General features: G+C 42.1%; 1 protein-coding gene across 3 annotated transcripts in view; it reads left to right on the top strand.

Annotated features, from left to right (window-relative positions):
* Positions 1 to 9,966: 9,966 nt before the first annotated feature.
* Positions 9,967 to 15,519, top strand: part of LOC126457133 (uncharacterized) — a 475,859-nt gene continuing 470,306 nt past the window's right edge. For 2 of the 3 annotated variants that reach the window (XM_050093200.1, XM_050093198.1), the window contains exon 1: positions 9,969 to 10,033. The gene's annotated coding sequence lies outside the window, so the exon portion shown is untranslated. Of the gene's footprint in view, positions 10,034 to 15,519 lie in introns of all 3 variants that reach the window. The other variant, XM_050093199.1, reaches the window with a different exon arrangement.

Below are 15,519 nucleotides of genomic sequence, written 5' to 3'. Positions count from 1 at the left end.
AATTATTACAACTACGATGTTATGATAACTTTGGGCGACTAATCTCGTAACTTTCTTCTCTCAGTCCGAAATTTTTCGCGAGATTTAAATTTCGTTTTAGAGCACACAAGACACAAGACCCTACGAATAAACTCATAGCATTTTTCTTTCGTTTTTGTGTTTTGATATATCTTTTGAGAATGTGATGTTACAATATAGCTCGAATTGTGCGTATATGTTCAAAAGAAGGCTTTTCATTGAGGACTTGTAGTTGTTCGAATATATGCGACCCGCAACACAGACGTGTCTCTCGATGCCTAATCAGCAGGCGCCGATGAGTGTCGAAAGAGACGGGATAAGTATGGTGCAGGTTTAACGACCGTTCGACGACTAGGTCATTAGAGGCGGAGCACAAGTTCGACATAAGCTGTTTAGAGAAATCATAGGAAAACTACAAGTAGATGGCCGGTCTGGGATTTGGGCCGTAGAACAGCTGTCCTCCCGAATGTAAGCCCAGTCCCTCCGTACAAGTTTTGATAAATAGCAGTATTTAATTCGATGCTTTAACGGGGAAAAGGATAGTCAATTAGCACTGAAGTATACCCATTAAGATCGCTGTAGTGTGGATAGACCCTATTAGACTGATTCTGTACAGGCGAATCACATAAAAGTTGCACCGCAAATATTGCGGAAATGGAAAGTGCCATTGATGTGTGCGGTTTTCACAGAATGGATTGGTTGGCAAGGGCTCGTATTATTAGCAAATAATCCAATATAATACTTCGAAAGCGTATTTTTTGTGCAAAGATACACTTTTTAAAACGGAACAAAGCCTATTGACATTAACAAACTAACATTAGGGTAAGTTAGAATGTCAGTGGTTTTTGTTGAAGGATTTTAGTGAGAGTCTTTATGAGGTACCGTATTTTGAGAAGTTTCCGCACCGACAGTTGTTTGTGCCATTCAACGTGCGTAGTTGCTAGGTACGATGTTGTTATGTTTGCTTACAATGTGCTTGTGTGTTACTTGAGTACATTGCCACTCGCTAGTCATTCAAATGGTTCAAATGGCTCTGAGCACTATGGGACTTAACTTCTGAGGCCACCAGTCCCCTAGAACTTAGAACTACTTAAACCTAACTAACCTAAGGACGTCACACACATCCATGCCCGAGGCAGGATTCGAACCTGCAACCGCAGCGGTCACGCGGTTCCAGACCGTAGCGCCTAGAACCGCTCGGCCACTCGGGCCGGCTGCTAGTCATTCATTGTGTAACAGCCCAAGACGTAGGTCGTGAGTGCACGATGGGATTTACCAACGCAGAAAAAGCCGACACGATCATGGAGAGTGTAGAAAGTATGCAGTTCGTTCTCGTATGGTGTATACTGCAAGATATCCCAATAGCCGGCTGGAGTGGCCAAGCGGTTCTAGGCACTACAGTCTGGAACCGCGCGACCGCTACGGTCGCAGGTTCGAATCCTGCCTCGGGCATGGATGTGTGTGATGTCCTTAGGTTAGTTAGGTTTAAGTAGTTCTAAGTTCTAGGAGACTGATGACCTCAGATGTTAAGTCCCATAGTGCTCAGAACCATTTCAATTTGAACCAATCAAAGTTTTTGTTCAAAATGATCGACCGGCAGCGGAAACACACGCTTCCAGTCTAGTATGAAATGACTCCTACACACGTAGACGGTTCACAAATCAGGGACATGTGTGCGACCTGAACTGCTGCGGCATAAGAAGACTGTTTCCAGGAGACCGATCATTCCCCGTCTAAATTCCCATACAAGCTGATATTGACTCCTGTGATGGTATACGAAGTGCGTGTAATCGCGCTAGCACACTACTCTTTCCGCAGAGCCGTTGACTCAAAAGGACACGAATTGGTTTCCCTTTCACCTCCCTTCCCCAAATACTGCGTGTTAGTATTTCGGATGCAATATTGAAGTATTTCTGTCAGTACCAAATTTATTAGGTAACTACTGATACTCAACTTAAAAATTCTCACTGATGAAATAGACACATTTATTATGCTTTATAATTTGACGATGGTTTTATACAAACGCTAGTGTCTCAGACTCATCACCGTCCGTAACATCTACCACGCCGTGTATTTGGACGTGTTCAACGACGGAAACAACGTAATATGTATCGGAATGCAAGGTCAAAATGTACAAATAAATATAACAATGTAACTAAAGTCGAGAAATATTTGTGTGCAACTGAGAGTTGTGGCGAATAAATATAATCAACGACATAATAACGGTATACGATTTCCAGTAGTTGAAGCTTTTGTAAATGATCAAACAAGCAACAAGTTAATAGTTTCTGCAAAGATTTGGCGAGAAATGCATTGAGTTTGGCACTCAACAAAATAACGTTGGCACAGACAGACAGGGGATGGGTTTCACAGAAGTTATATTTTCTCCAGCATTTTTCACAGATGTAAAATACTTTGCTTCAGAGGAATAGTATGCAAAAACATTGACTACATTTCAGAACTCATTAAAACTTAATTTTAGCCACTGCTGCCAGCGTTGCGCGACTGTATTTTTTACATGAAATAGAAAACTAGTCGCCTTCAGTTACAAATCATTATTTTTATTTCAATGCACGGTGTATTTCGAGCCCTGGGGGTCATCTTCGGGTGCTCGATCAGTCTACACCATTTCTCGAATTGGGTTAATACAGATCCTGTTGAGAGTACATAGGTATATTACAAGGTGGAGCGTTGTGACTATAATTTTTAAAAAACAAAGACGAAACTAAAAATATTACAGTAAGGGTTACAAAGTTTTTAGTACAGTACAAGTAGACACATTCATATACATATGAGGGCTATTCGGAAAGCTATGTCAGACCGGTCGCGAAATGGAAACTACTGTGAAAATCAAAAGAGTTTTATTTGCAACAGTTTGCTACATCATCCATCTACTTGTCAACATAGTCGCGGATCCGACACAGGCATTTATACTAGCGTTGTACCAACTTTCCAACACGCTCGTCATAGAAGGCAGCCGCCTTTTTTTTCCGCCATTTCTCTACGCTGGTCTGCAGTTCATTGTCCGTGCCAACATGTTGTCTTCATTGGCAGCGTCTCATGTGAGCACAGAACATCAGAGTGAGCCCAATCTTGGCTGTAAGAGGGTGATCAAACACTTAGTATTGAAAACGCTGCAGGGGCGTCTTCATTGCCCCTCGGGTGTGAGGGCGAGACTTGTCATGGAGAAGGAAATGCATGAATGGTACGTTCTGTGGGGTTGCGTGAAATCAGGCGTAATCTCTCAGTGGGCACCCATATTTGGCTTGAGCTACTGTTGTTCTAGGCGTCCTTTCGTGCCCACTGTGTGCTCAGAACTGAAAAGAGCGACATGATGCGATTGACAGGCATACCAGTGTCACTACCCAACACATCCGTGCAAAACTTCAGGGAATTTTCACTGTGGTATCCATCTCGTAACCTATCGGACCTTACTTTCTGAAAGCACTCGCATACACAGTTTCCGTCTCACAGCACATTTGTAAACTAAATTCATACAAGTCAAAGAATTTCCAAATCTAAAGATGTTACATATACTCAGGTGTCGTTATTTATAAAATGATGCAAAGGTGTTACATTATTATGTATACGTAGATGTAACTTTTAAAGTAGTTTTTTGTGCAATGTGAGATGTGACCTCATGTTATGAAATTTACTATTGTAACTATAAGACAATTGCTACTTTAGAGAAAAAAAAAGACTTCTGAAATTTGTCGTAAAACTGTGGCTGTTAAACTCTGTTTGTTCATTTAAAATGTTTTCGAAAAATTTGTGTAACAGTATTCCTGACTTCAGACACGGCGTTAAACTGCCTTTTAATGAATATTGTTATAGAGATGTTGCGACAATGTCGTCCGTTTACATCAATGCGCAGCTGCCATCCACGAGCTGGTGTTTCACGAATAGTGCCTGCAGCTTCAGCCAAACGGTCCGCCAGCTCTTCTGGAGTGTCTGTCGATGTCTCGTACACCAAACGCAATACGAGGTGGGGCCACGTCACGCTGGAACCATAATCGTTCCCTGACTGACAGCGGGGAATTTTCAAACATTGCCTTTAGTTCTTCACGGAAAAAGATGCACTAATTTCCACCACGAGCATGTTACATAGAAGACACCGCCCCGTCAAATGATCGCGTGCAATACCAGTTCATACATTTATGGTAAATCTCCCTTAAGATTTTCCAAATCCCAGATATGGCTATTGTGGCTGCTGAATATTCCTTCTCTTGTGATGACAGCCTCGTCAGTAAACAGAATGCACGTTTAGAACTGAGGCATGCTTACAATGTAATGTAGTTACCATTGGCAGAATTTCACACGCTGGGGAAAGTGATAAGCTGATAGGTCTCGTACCATCTGATGTTAAATAGGATACAAGTTCGTTTCGTGCAGGACATTCCACACGTTGGCACTGGAGATATCTAGTTCCTTTCCGATGGATCGTGCTGTGGCTGTCTGCAATAATTTGCTGGACCCGAGCTTCCTCAAACTGAACAGTTCAAACACTGCGAGGTCTACAAGTTTCCCGTCGGTCTAGTCTAAGGCATCCTGCCTGACGAAGACGGTTATCAATACTTTGAAAGTGACATTATTTGCCAACCTCCTCCCCGGAAATCTTTCTGCATACGGGGGCCTTGCTGCTCGACTATTGCATCGTGCTTCCCCATAGATGAGATACATGTCAGCTAATTCGGTTATAGCGTAATCAACTATCAAGAACTGTTAAATATCAGCAGAAACTTCCCTGTTAACACAAGGTAGATAATAACAGTCTAAATGTTTCTCCAGGGCTTCGACAATGATAGCAGTAATGAAAACTTACCTTTCCTAGCCGTAATATCTAAATGTGTTGTAAGTCAGATTCTAACGTCAACATGTTGCATACGAAGCGGTCGAAACAACTTGGCGTCAAACTCTTGGAGGACCGTTAGTGCAGAAACAGTTCATCTTGACATGGGTGCTAGACAACGTAAGTGTTTCTCTGTAGCTCCTCTAAAAATTCTACAAATATGTGTACGTAATTTTTTTTTACGCCCTGTATAACTCTTGAAAGGTAACAAACAAGTATCCAAAATAAACAGATGATTGCCTACACTTATCCACGGCCATCAAAATCTAAGTACAGCTTTGAACGTAGTTTAGTTTTCGCTGTGAAGTGAGGACACACGTCTTATTCACGGCGAGGCGAATATCGACGCTAAAAACCAATAAGACTCTTAAAATAATCCAAAAGTTACTGAAGAATTCATTTTCACGGTTGCTTTTGGTTACAATTCTGTTAATGTAGAGCCTACCTTACTCTATGTTTTCTAGCAGTTAACTGCTCATGTAAAATATACCGTAATCTTTTCTTCTGAAATGCGATTGGCGTCAGAAGTTTCAGACACTTTTACCAATTAGTCAGTGTCATACTGTGCATTTCCTAGGAGTTTTGATTTGTGGCTATACTTCTATCATGTCGTCCACGTGTACATTTGAAAGATGAACAGGTTCCGTTCAGGTCCCTTTTTTTAAAAAAAAAATCATGAAAATCGTGGAGTACGTTCGCAATGTCCTCCCATTAACTTCTGATGAATTTTTGTTGCTCATTAACCGTCAAAACTGATTCTACGAAGTCACAGTATTCCAGTTAATCCACTAGAACGAAACACACGTGGAAGAACCGTTCAAAAAGTCATGATATCCAAAACAGTCCTTAGGTCGAATTTATGTTCAGTTTACGCTAATTCGCAGCGACTACCAGATGTAGTCTTCAGTCTGAAGACGGCTTTGATGCAGATCCGATCCCCACATCTAATGTGCGGCATTCTTCTGTAGCATTACATTTCAAAAGCATCTATTCTCTTCTTGTGTCTACTGTTTATCATCCACGTTTCATTTTCACAGAAGGCTACACTTTACACATTTCAGACAAAGTCTTTCCTAAGATACTACCTAAAACACTTATGTTGTATGTTGATAAATTTCTGTTTTTCAAGAAAGCTTTCTTCCCTATAGCCAGTTTGCATTTTACATGAAACTTAGTGGCGGATTAAAAGTACATGCCGGACCAAGACTCGAATCCAGGACCTTTTCCGTGAAAGCCAAAGGTCCCGGGTTCGAGTCTGATCCAGCACACAGTTTTAATCTGCCAGAAAGTTTCATAACAGCACACACTGTGTTACAGAGTGAAAAATTCGTATTAATTTATGTATCTTTAGTTATATGGTTGCCAGTAATTTTGCTGGTCAAATACCAAAAATTGTTCACTATTTTTAGTGCCTCATTTCCTAATCCAGTTTCTCGACGTAACTTGACTTGATTTGGATACTCTCCGTTACCCATGTTTCTCTTTTACGGAGCTCCTTGTTACAGTCCGTATTCAATACACTTCCCAATCCGTCCAAGTGATCTTCCAAGTCCTTTGCCGTTTTAACAGAATTAGAGTATCACTGTCAAACATTAAAAATTTTATTGACTCTCGCTGGAGCTTAATTACCTTCCAAATGTTCCAATGGTTTGATTTACAGCGTGCTCCTCGTAAACCTTGATTAACGAGGTGTTTAAGGCTACAACCCCGTCCCACTCGCTGCCTCCCGTTCTTGTCCTTCACTCTCTTCCAGCTGAAGCTAAGCGATCTGGCACAGTGTGTAACAAACTGGATTCGTATTCCGAAGACCGGCGATCTCATTGGCACGTTGGATCCTAATATTCTTCGTTTTCTTTATTTTATGACTGCTGTCTAGTTTCTATATATATCGTAGATACGGTTTCACACCCTGTATTTTATTCTTTAAAACTTCAGAATCCTAAATAGTATAAAACAGTTAACAATGTCAAAAGCTTTTTCTAAATATACTAGAATAAAGAAAGTAATACTTCAGAGATACCAACACTACGTTGTGGCAGGAGGAGGCATTTTCACCGATCGTAATACTGGAAAAACACGCACCTGTAAGTTTTTTCCATCGTATTTTAGATAATTTCTTCGTTTAAGTTGTGTTCGACAACTTTTATAAATGACATTATGTAGACGAACAGCAAACCGGTTAAAATCTTTGTTGTTCAGAAACTAGTTGTGACAGAACACCATCATTTAAAATTCTGGAGTTTGCTAGACGGAGACGTATTGTCAGAACTACCTGAACAACAAAGATGTAAGCAGCTCTGTGGGGTTCATACATAAAAATGCTGTAAGTGAACTACTTCTTTATGAGATGTTGCATGAAACCTCTTTTGGTATCTTAGAGCATTTATATAGATCGTTTCCTGAGAAGAAGAAAAATCTGCTATATGACAGGAAAATTAAAGAGACCTTTGGAGAAAAGAGAACCACTTGTATGAATATCAAGATCTCAGATGGAAACCCAGTTCGAAGGGAAAGAAGGGAAAGTAGAAAGGTGGAAGGAGTTTATAGAGGGTCTATACAGGGGCGACGTATTTGAGGACAATATTATGGAAATGGAAGAGGATGTAGATGAAGATGAAATGGGAGATACGATACTGCGTGAAGAGTTTGACAGATCACTGAAAGACCTAAGTCGAAACAAGGCCCCGGGAGTAGACAACATTCCATTAGAACTACTGACAGTCTTGGGAGAGCCAGTCCTGACAAAACTCTACCATTCTGGTGAGCAAGATGTATGAGACAGGCGAAATACCTTCAGACTTCAAGAAGAATATAATAATTCCAATCCCAAAGAAAGCAGGTGTTGACAGATGTGAAAATTACCGAACTATCAGTTTCATAAGTCACAGATGCAAAATACTAACACGAATTTTCTACAGACGAATGGAAAGCTGGTAGTACAAGACCTCGGGGAAGATCAGTTTGGATTTCGTAGAAATATTGGAACACGTGAGGCAATACTGACCTTACGACTTATCTTAGAAGAAAGAGTAAGGAAAGGCAAACCTACGTTTCTAGCACTTGTAGACTTAGAGAAAGCTTTTGACAATGTTGACTGGAATACTCTCTTTCAAATTCTGAAGGTGGCAGGGGTAAAATACAGGGAGCGAAAGGCTATTTCCAATTTGTACAGAAACCAGAGGGCTATTACAAGAGTGGAGGGGCATGAAAAGGAAGCAGTGGTTGGGAAGGAAGTGAGGCAGGGTTGTAGCCTCTCCCCGATGTTATTCAATATGTATATTGAGCAAGCAGTAAAGGAAACAAAAGAAAAATTCGGAGTAGGTATTAAAATCCATGGAGAAGAAACATTGTAATTCTGTCAGAGACAGCAAAGGACTTGGAAGAGCAGTTGAATGGAATGGACAGTGTCTTGAAAGGAGGATATAAGATGAACATCAAAAGCAAAACGAGGATAATGGAATGTAGTGAATAAAGTCGGGTGATGCTGAGGGAATTAGATTAGGAAATGATACAGTTAAAGTAGTAAAGGAGATTTGCTATTTGGGGAGCAAATAACTGATGATGGTTGAAGTAGAGAGTATATAAAATATGGACTGGGAATGGAAAGGAAAGCGTTTCTTAAGAAGAGAAATTTGTTAACATGGAGTATAGATTTAAGTGTCAGGAAGTCGTTTCTGAAAGTATTTGTATGGAGTGTAGCCATGTATGGAAGTGAAACATGGACGATAAATAGTTTGGACAAGAAAAGAATATAAGCTTTCGAAATGTGGTGCTACAGAAGAATGCTGAAGATTAGATGGGTAGATCACATAACTAATGAGGAGGTATTGAATAGAATTTGGGAAAAGAGGAGTTTGTGGCACAACTTGACAAGAAGAAGGGATCGGTTGGTAGGACATGTTCTGAGGCATCAAGGGATCACTAATTTAGTATTGGAGGGCAGTGTGGAGGGTAAGAATCGTAGAGGGAGACCAAGAGATGAATACACTAAGAAGATTCAGAAGGATGTAGGTTGCAGTAAGTACTGGGAGATGAAGAAGCTTGCACAGGATAGAGTAGCAAGGAGAGCTGCATCAAACCAGTCTCAGGACTGAAGACCACAACGACAACAACAACAACATATGACAGCTGTGGCCTCACGCCTTAATAGATGTTAACATTTTTAATGCAACTCTTATTCGATTGGAGTGCATTGTGTATGGAACTGTTGATAAATTGTAATAGTAGCAACAAACCCCCATACCCCCGATTTTTTAAAGAAACTAATTCCCACGTGTAAAACGCCTTATCTTCTGAACTACACGCTGTAACATAATATAACTTTGCAGATACATTCCGTGGTCTGTGTGAATACTGTCTTCAAACTGTGTTGCGAATAGAGATAATAGTAAATAAGTAGTAAGCTGAAATGTCTGGTCTGATGCTGTAGTTTACTACATGAGCAGGGGAAATGTAGTAAGCGATAAATTAATTTCCTTTCATCATTTTGTGTGTGTGTGTGTGTATGTGTGTGTGTGAGAGAGAAAGAGGGGGTGTCAGAGAGAAAACTTTATGTTCAAACTTCGTTGAAAATCGCTAAGTGCTCTTTTTCGCAAATACTGCGTGAATATAATCTGGGTAATATGAGCAACATGCAGAGTTTTGAACTGTAATACCAGAGTTAGTTTAAGGCTCTTAATGAGTAGATTATGACAGCATTTTAATTTTTTTTTAAATTCGGTCAATAACTGTATGAAATATTAAGAATTATTTTCTTTTGTCCCTTGAAACCGTTAGATACGCAATCTGTATCTGAATCCATGTCGCGGATCAGCCATTTAGCAACACAGATCTGGAAATAAATAGACGGATATAGCGACAAGTCGCCAGCCGTAATAACACAATATGACACCTCTGATAGAGATAACAGGCACGCTAAGTGGCAGAGTCGAGCACAATAGCTCTGCTTGCTGCGGACGGACACAAAGAAGAGTGGAGGGCGGCCGTCGGTATTTTGGAGGCGGCGGGTTGGCAGCGCCGGCGTGCGCGCGCAGCTCGCTATTCCTGTCGGCTGCTGCTACTGCTGCTGTTGCGCTATCTTGGGACTGCGCTCAGTTTGCCTGTCGCCGGCAGCGCGTCGCGACGTCTGCAGGAGAGTCGGAGAGCTGCGGTCCGGGATACGAACAGGTAGGAGCCGCTCCGCGTGCCTAATATCGCGTAAACAGGCCACAGTCCCATACGCCCTATTGTGACACCCGGTCTCTATCGTTGCAATAAAATTTGCGCGTATTTTAGCGTTTTTTACTGTCGCCGAATACATCAACAATCCAGATATAATACCCACAGATAAGAAAGCGGTCGTATATTGCCGCTGTCCAAACGTTGGAAAAAGGCAGTTATTTGTGTGCAGGTGGGCAACTGTCTGTCAGCTTATGCTGGCGTGGAAGGTGAGAAATAACCGTTTAGGACTTCGTCCTGCCTCTAAATAATAGTAGAGAACAAAGGATTTGAATGCGTCGGTCGCTAACTGCGGCACGGGACTTCTTAGGGCGCCGGCGTCTACTCTGAGGGTTCCGTAAACACTCGAAGGTTATGTGTCATACTTCTGTTTGATCCGCTCATTTCAAATATTAGTAATGATTCTCGCGGGCCATCTGTTGCTGAAAGGGGATGTGGACAAGTTCAGCGTGTGAGGTTCGTTCGTCAACTGCAGACTCTATAACTATTATGCATCTATGTAGAAGACCATCGGTGGACCACTGAATAAATTGTGACCGTTACTTATTCATAAATTATTAATTTTCAACGCATGTAAAATGAGAAAAAGATAATTTTTTGTTTGATATGGCAGTACCCCCTGTCGGAGGTTCGAGTCCTCATTCGGGAATGGGTGTGTGTGTTGTCCTTAGCGTAAGTTAAAGTTAGATTAAGTAGTGCGTAAGCCTAGGGACCGATGACCTCAGCAGTTTGGTCCCACAGTCCTTACCACAAATTTCCAAATTTTTTACAGCAGTAAGCTTCTTCCATCTAGATTGCTTTGTTCCTAAATAAGTTAGCCTATTACTTCATCCATCGATGAATCTTCTCCTATAAAAAGTTTTAATTACATCGCAGCACTTCCTCTCTTTTCAGCTATTTGTATATGTGTATATAATCATGTTTCTGCCGCTAGCTAGTTTCGGACTCGGGGGCATTTTCATGTGATACAGAAGTCGCGTACCTTCGCCACTTTTGTAACAGACTGAACCACTTCGCACACATATGCGACAAATCTGTTAGAATAAATAGACAGGTCCGTCAGGCAGACGAAGGAAATCAAAGCGAGTAACGTGAGCGCAGCGCTTACGCGTGTCGGAAGAAATGGGTTTTTATCCTTTGCCATATTTTTGTTGGCTGAGGAACCCAGCAGAAGAAAGTAGGTGATCCCTATGTTGGCGCGCAAGCGAAATTTGGGACCGAAGCCAGGAACCGCAAACTTATTGCCAAGGACGCTTTGCTACAAAGAGCCCCCGCATCCCAGGTAGCTTCTCTAGTTCAAAGCTATTAAAAAAAAGAGTCCGCGTAGACCACACCTTCACTAAAGCAATTTTTTTCCATTCAGTTCTTCTCTGTCGGCCTCAACAAATAATTCTGTGGAGCGAAAATTGGCCTCTCATGTGATTCTTCTTTTGTTTCATAATTTTTGTGTTGTCTTTTGATCGGTTTTCATTGTTTTCAGTGTGTACACATGGGCTGGCTGAGGGTAGCATTGCAGCGCATATACGCATAAAGTACTAAACCTTCCGGTACTTCAATAAACCGAACTAAAATTTCCCACAAGTGATCGGACCTACAAGAGAGAGAATTTACCTATAACTTTTTTCTATCCATTGAGGTACTGAAGCAAGCATGTCTCTATTATTCTTCGTATTTATGGAACGATGTTCTTCGTAAGGTTATTCCAGAGTTCTGGAAAAGCGTAATGCACTGATATACAACCTTTCATTGTTTGCAGTGAAATTCTTCGCAAACAAAATTATGTAAGATTTTGGCCAAGATTTTAACATCAAACTTTTTTCATCTTTTGTCCTGTAAACATAGCGTCGTACAACTCTGACCGAAGCATAGGCCATTAAATTTAGGACACTTGTCGGTACACTTTCTTCTTTCTTAAAAAAAAAAAAAGAAACAGGCGCTACTGAGGTTAACAAATGTAGTATCTATTACTAAATTTCCTAAAGAAGAACAGAACTTTAAAAATATAACCGCTTGAATATCTGATAAATTAAGTTGAGATCATATTTGTCCCTTCGCGTGAAATAACAAGTCGAATCTCCCTTTCTGATTTGGTGTTATACAGGGTGTCGCGCCGGCCGAAGTGGCCGAGCGGTTCTAGGCGCTACAGTCTGGAGCCGCGCGACCGCGACGGTCGCAGGTTCGAATCCTGCCTCGGGCATGGATGTGTGTGATATCCTTAGATTAGTTAGGTTTAAGTAGTTCTTGGGGACTGATGACCACAGCAGTTAAGTCCCATAGTGCTCAGAGCCATTTGAACAGGGTGTCCCAGGAGGAACGGCCAATATTCAAGGCTTTGACAGGAACAATTATTTGAGAAACAAACCTCATATGGAAATATGTCCTATTCCGTATTGTTTCCGACATTGTCATGAAGTCGTTATTTATTTTCTGTATTATTCAATACATTGCCAGGTTTGCGCGTGTACAACAGAAAACATTACAAATGCGTTTTACACAGTCTATTTTTTCCTAACACATTTACGTCTAAGCGTTATCATACATGACACACTACAGCTGTTGTACAGCTTACAATAAATGTTCGAATATCCCACCGTCAACTTCACTACATTTGTGCACTTTTGATAGAACATGTGTTGCTGGTCTGAGTGCCTCTGCACTTGCCGTAATGAGAGAAGCAGTGCCCATGATGTCACAGAGCAGTTCATCTCCCGCATTAATCTTCCTTTTTACGCTCAGAGTTCATCCAACTTCATGAACAAAGATCGACTGGCCTAAGATCTGGCGATCTTGGTGGTCCATTAACTGTACTACCAAGACCAATCTAGTAATAAAGGTAAGTGTAGTTGAGGTGTTCCCTCACACGTTTGGTAGTACATTGAAGGAAAAATATTGCTAAAAGTACGCTCCTGGAAGTACACTGCAGTCCACGTTCCCAAAGGAACTTCCTCAAGCTGGTCGAAAAACGAATTTCTGGAAAAACTTAAGTAATTCTATCCCGTCATTCGCTCCTTTATAATGACGGAACCTATGAACATGTTGCCGATCATGTCGTACCAAACATTAATCCGAAAACAAACCACACCAAACACTGGTCGGAAAACAAAATTGGAAATTGGTTTCCACAATAGCGTGTGGATTTTTCGACAACCATCGATGATTATTAAGTGTGTTGTTGATTCCATTCCGTGTAAACAGGCTTCATTAGTGAATAGTACAAACGACGATTGTGATTTAAGCTGTATCGAAGTTCAAGTTGTGTAACATTGTCAGCAATGTAGAGATTGTGAACACGCTATATGTGAAATGGGTACAAGTTTTCAGCATGTACACTACTGGCCATTAAAATTGCTACACCACGAAGATGAAGTGCTAAAGACGCGAAATTTAACCGACAGGAAGAAGATGCTGTTATATGCAAATGATTAGCTTTTCAGAGCATTCACAAAAGGTTGGCACCGGTGGCGACACCTACAACGTGCTGACATGAGGAAAGTTTCCAACCGATTTCTCGTACACAAACAGCAGTTGACCGGCGTTGCCCGGTGAAACGTTGTTGTGATGCCTCGAGTAAGGAGGAGAAATGCGTACCATCACGTTTACGACTTTGATAAAGGTCGGGTTGTAGCCTATCGCGATTGCGGTTTATCGTATCGCGACATTGCTGCTCGCGTTGGTCGAGATCCAATGACTGTTAGCAGAATATGGAATCTGTGGGTTCAGGAGGGTAATACGGAACGCCGTACTGGATCCCAACGGCCGCATATCACTAGCAGTCGAGATGACAGGCATCTTGTCCGCATGGCTGTAACGGATCGTGCAACCACGTCTCGATCCCTGAGTCAACAGATGGGGACGTTTGCAAGACAACAACCATCTGCACGAACAGTTCGACGACGTTTGCAGCAACATGGACTACCAGCTCGGAGACCATGGCTGCGGTTACCCTTCACGCTGCATCACAGACAGGAGCGCCTGCGATGGTGTACTCATCGACGGACCTGGGTGCACGAATGGCAAAACGTCATTTTTTCAGATGAATCCAGGTTCTGTTTACAGCATCATGATCGTCGCATCTGTGTTTGGCGACATCGCGGTGAACGCACATTGGAAGAGTGTATTCGTCATCGCCATACTGGCGTATCAACCGGCGTGATGGTATGGGGTGCCATTGGTTACACGTGTCTGTCACCTCTTGTTCGCATTGACGGCACTTTGAACAGTGTGCGTTACATTTCAGATGTGTTACGACCCGTGGCTCTACCATTAATTCGATCCCTGCGAAACCCTACGTTTCAGCAGGATAATGCACGACCGCATGTTGCAGGTCCTGTACAGGCCTTTCTGGATACAGAAAATGTTCGACTGCTGCCCTGGCCAGCACATTCTCCAGACCTCTCCCCAATTGAAATCGTCTGGTCAATGGAGGCCGAGCATCTGGCTCGTCACAATACGCGTCACTACTCTTGATGAACTGTGTTATTGTGTTGAAGTTGCATGGGCAGCTGTACCTGTACATGCCAGCCAAGCTCTGTTTGACCCAATGCCAAGGCGTATCAGGGCCGTTATTACGGCCAGACATGGTTGTTCTGGGTACTGATTTCTCAGGATCTATGCACCCAAATTGCGTGAACATGTAATCACATGTCAATTCCAGTATAATGTATTTGTCCAATGAATACCCGTTTATCATCTGCATTTCTTCTTGGTGTAGCAATTTTAATGGCCAGTAGTGTAGTTCTTCACACACGCCTTCGTTGAAAATTGATAAGTGCAGAAGTTGCCTTGCCGTGGTAGTAGAACTACGCTGCATCATTTCAACTAGGTGTTACTGTTTCTGCGCGGGTTGTTGAACTACACGATGAGAATAAACACGGGGAATTGGAAGAATGCCTGTTTCGCGCAATGTACTGAAAACTCTGGTAAACACTCTACGATCAGGAATTCGGTGTGTTGGAAAGCAACGACGGTATTCTTCGACAGTGGCAGCAGAGCTACCATCGCAGAAGCCGTAAACATTCACCATATCTGCATATTCTCCATTAGTGTAGATGAGCAGCATGTTAACCAACGCGTGTACAAACACAGTTTGCCGGTGGTTCTCTCTGATATCCTCTCAGTGTCTCGTACTACTTCACTTATAACAGATTGTGGGCAACTGTGCGCTCAACGAGCAAGTTTAATGACAGAAAGGCATCCCGGGCAAAGAAGTTGAAAACAACGAAGTAGGTCTGCCTAAAATAAAACGTCAACGAGGTTGGGTGGGTAAGTCGCATTCGTGTGCGTCACTGGCCCAAAATCTATCTCAGAGACCATTCGGAATAGGGCTATATGAAGTTTTTTGCTTCAAATCGCTGAAGTTGATCATTCCTCCTTGGACACCTTGTCGGTGACCGTGTTACGTGGCACAACGCTGATACATCCTACCGAGTGTGTCT

The sequence above is a fragment of the Schistocerca serialis genome, chromosome 2, assembly GCF_023864345.2.
Source record: "Schistocerca serialis cubense isolate TAMUIC-IGC-003099 chromosome 2, iqSchSeri2.2, whole genome shotgun sequence".
NCBI lineage: Eukaryota > Metazoa > Arthropoda > Insecta > Orthoptera > Acrididae > Schistocerca > Schistocerca serialis.
This window is presented reverse-complemented; position numbering and strand designations above follow the sequence as displayed.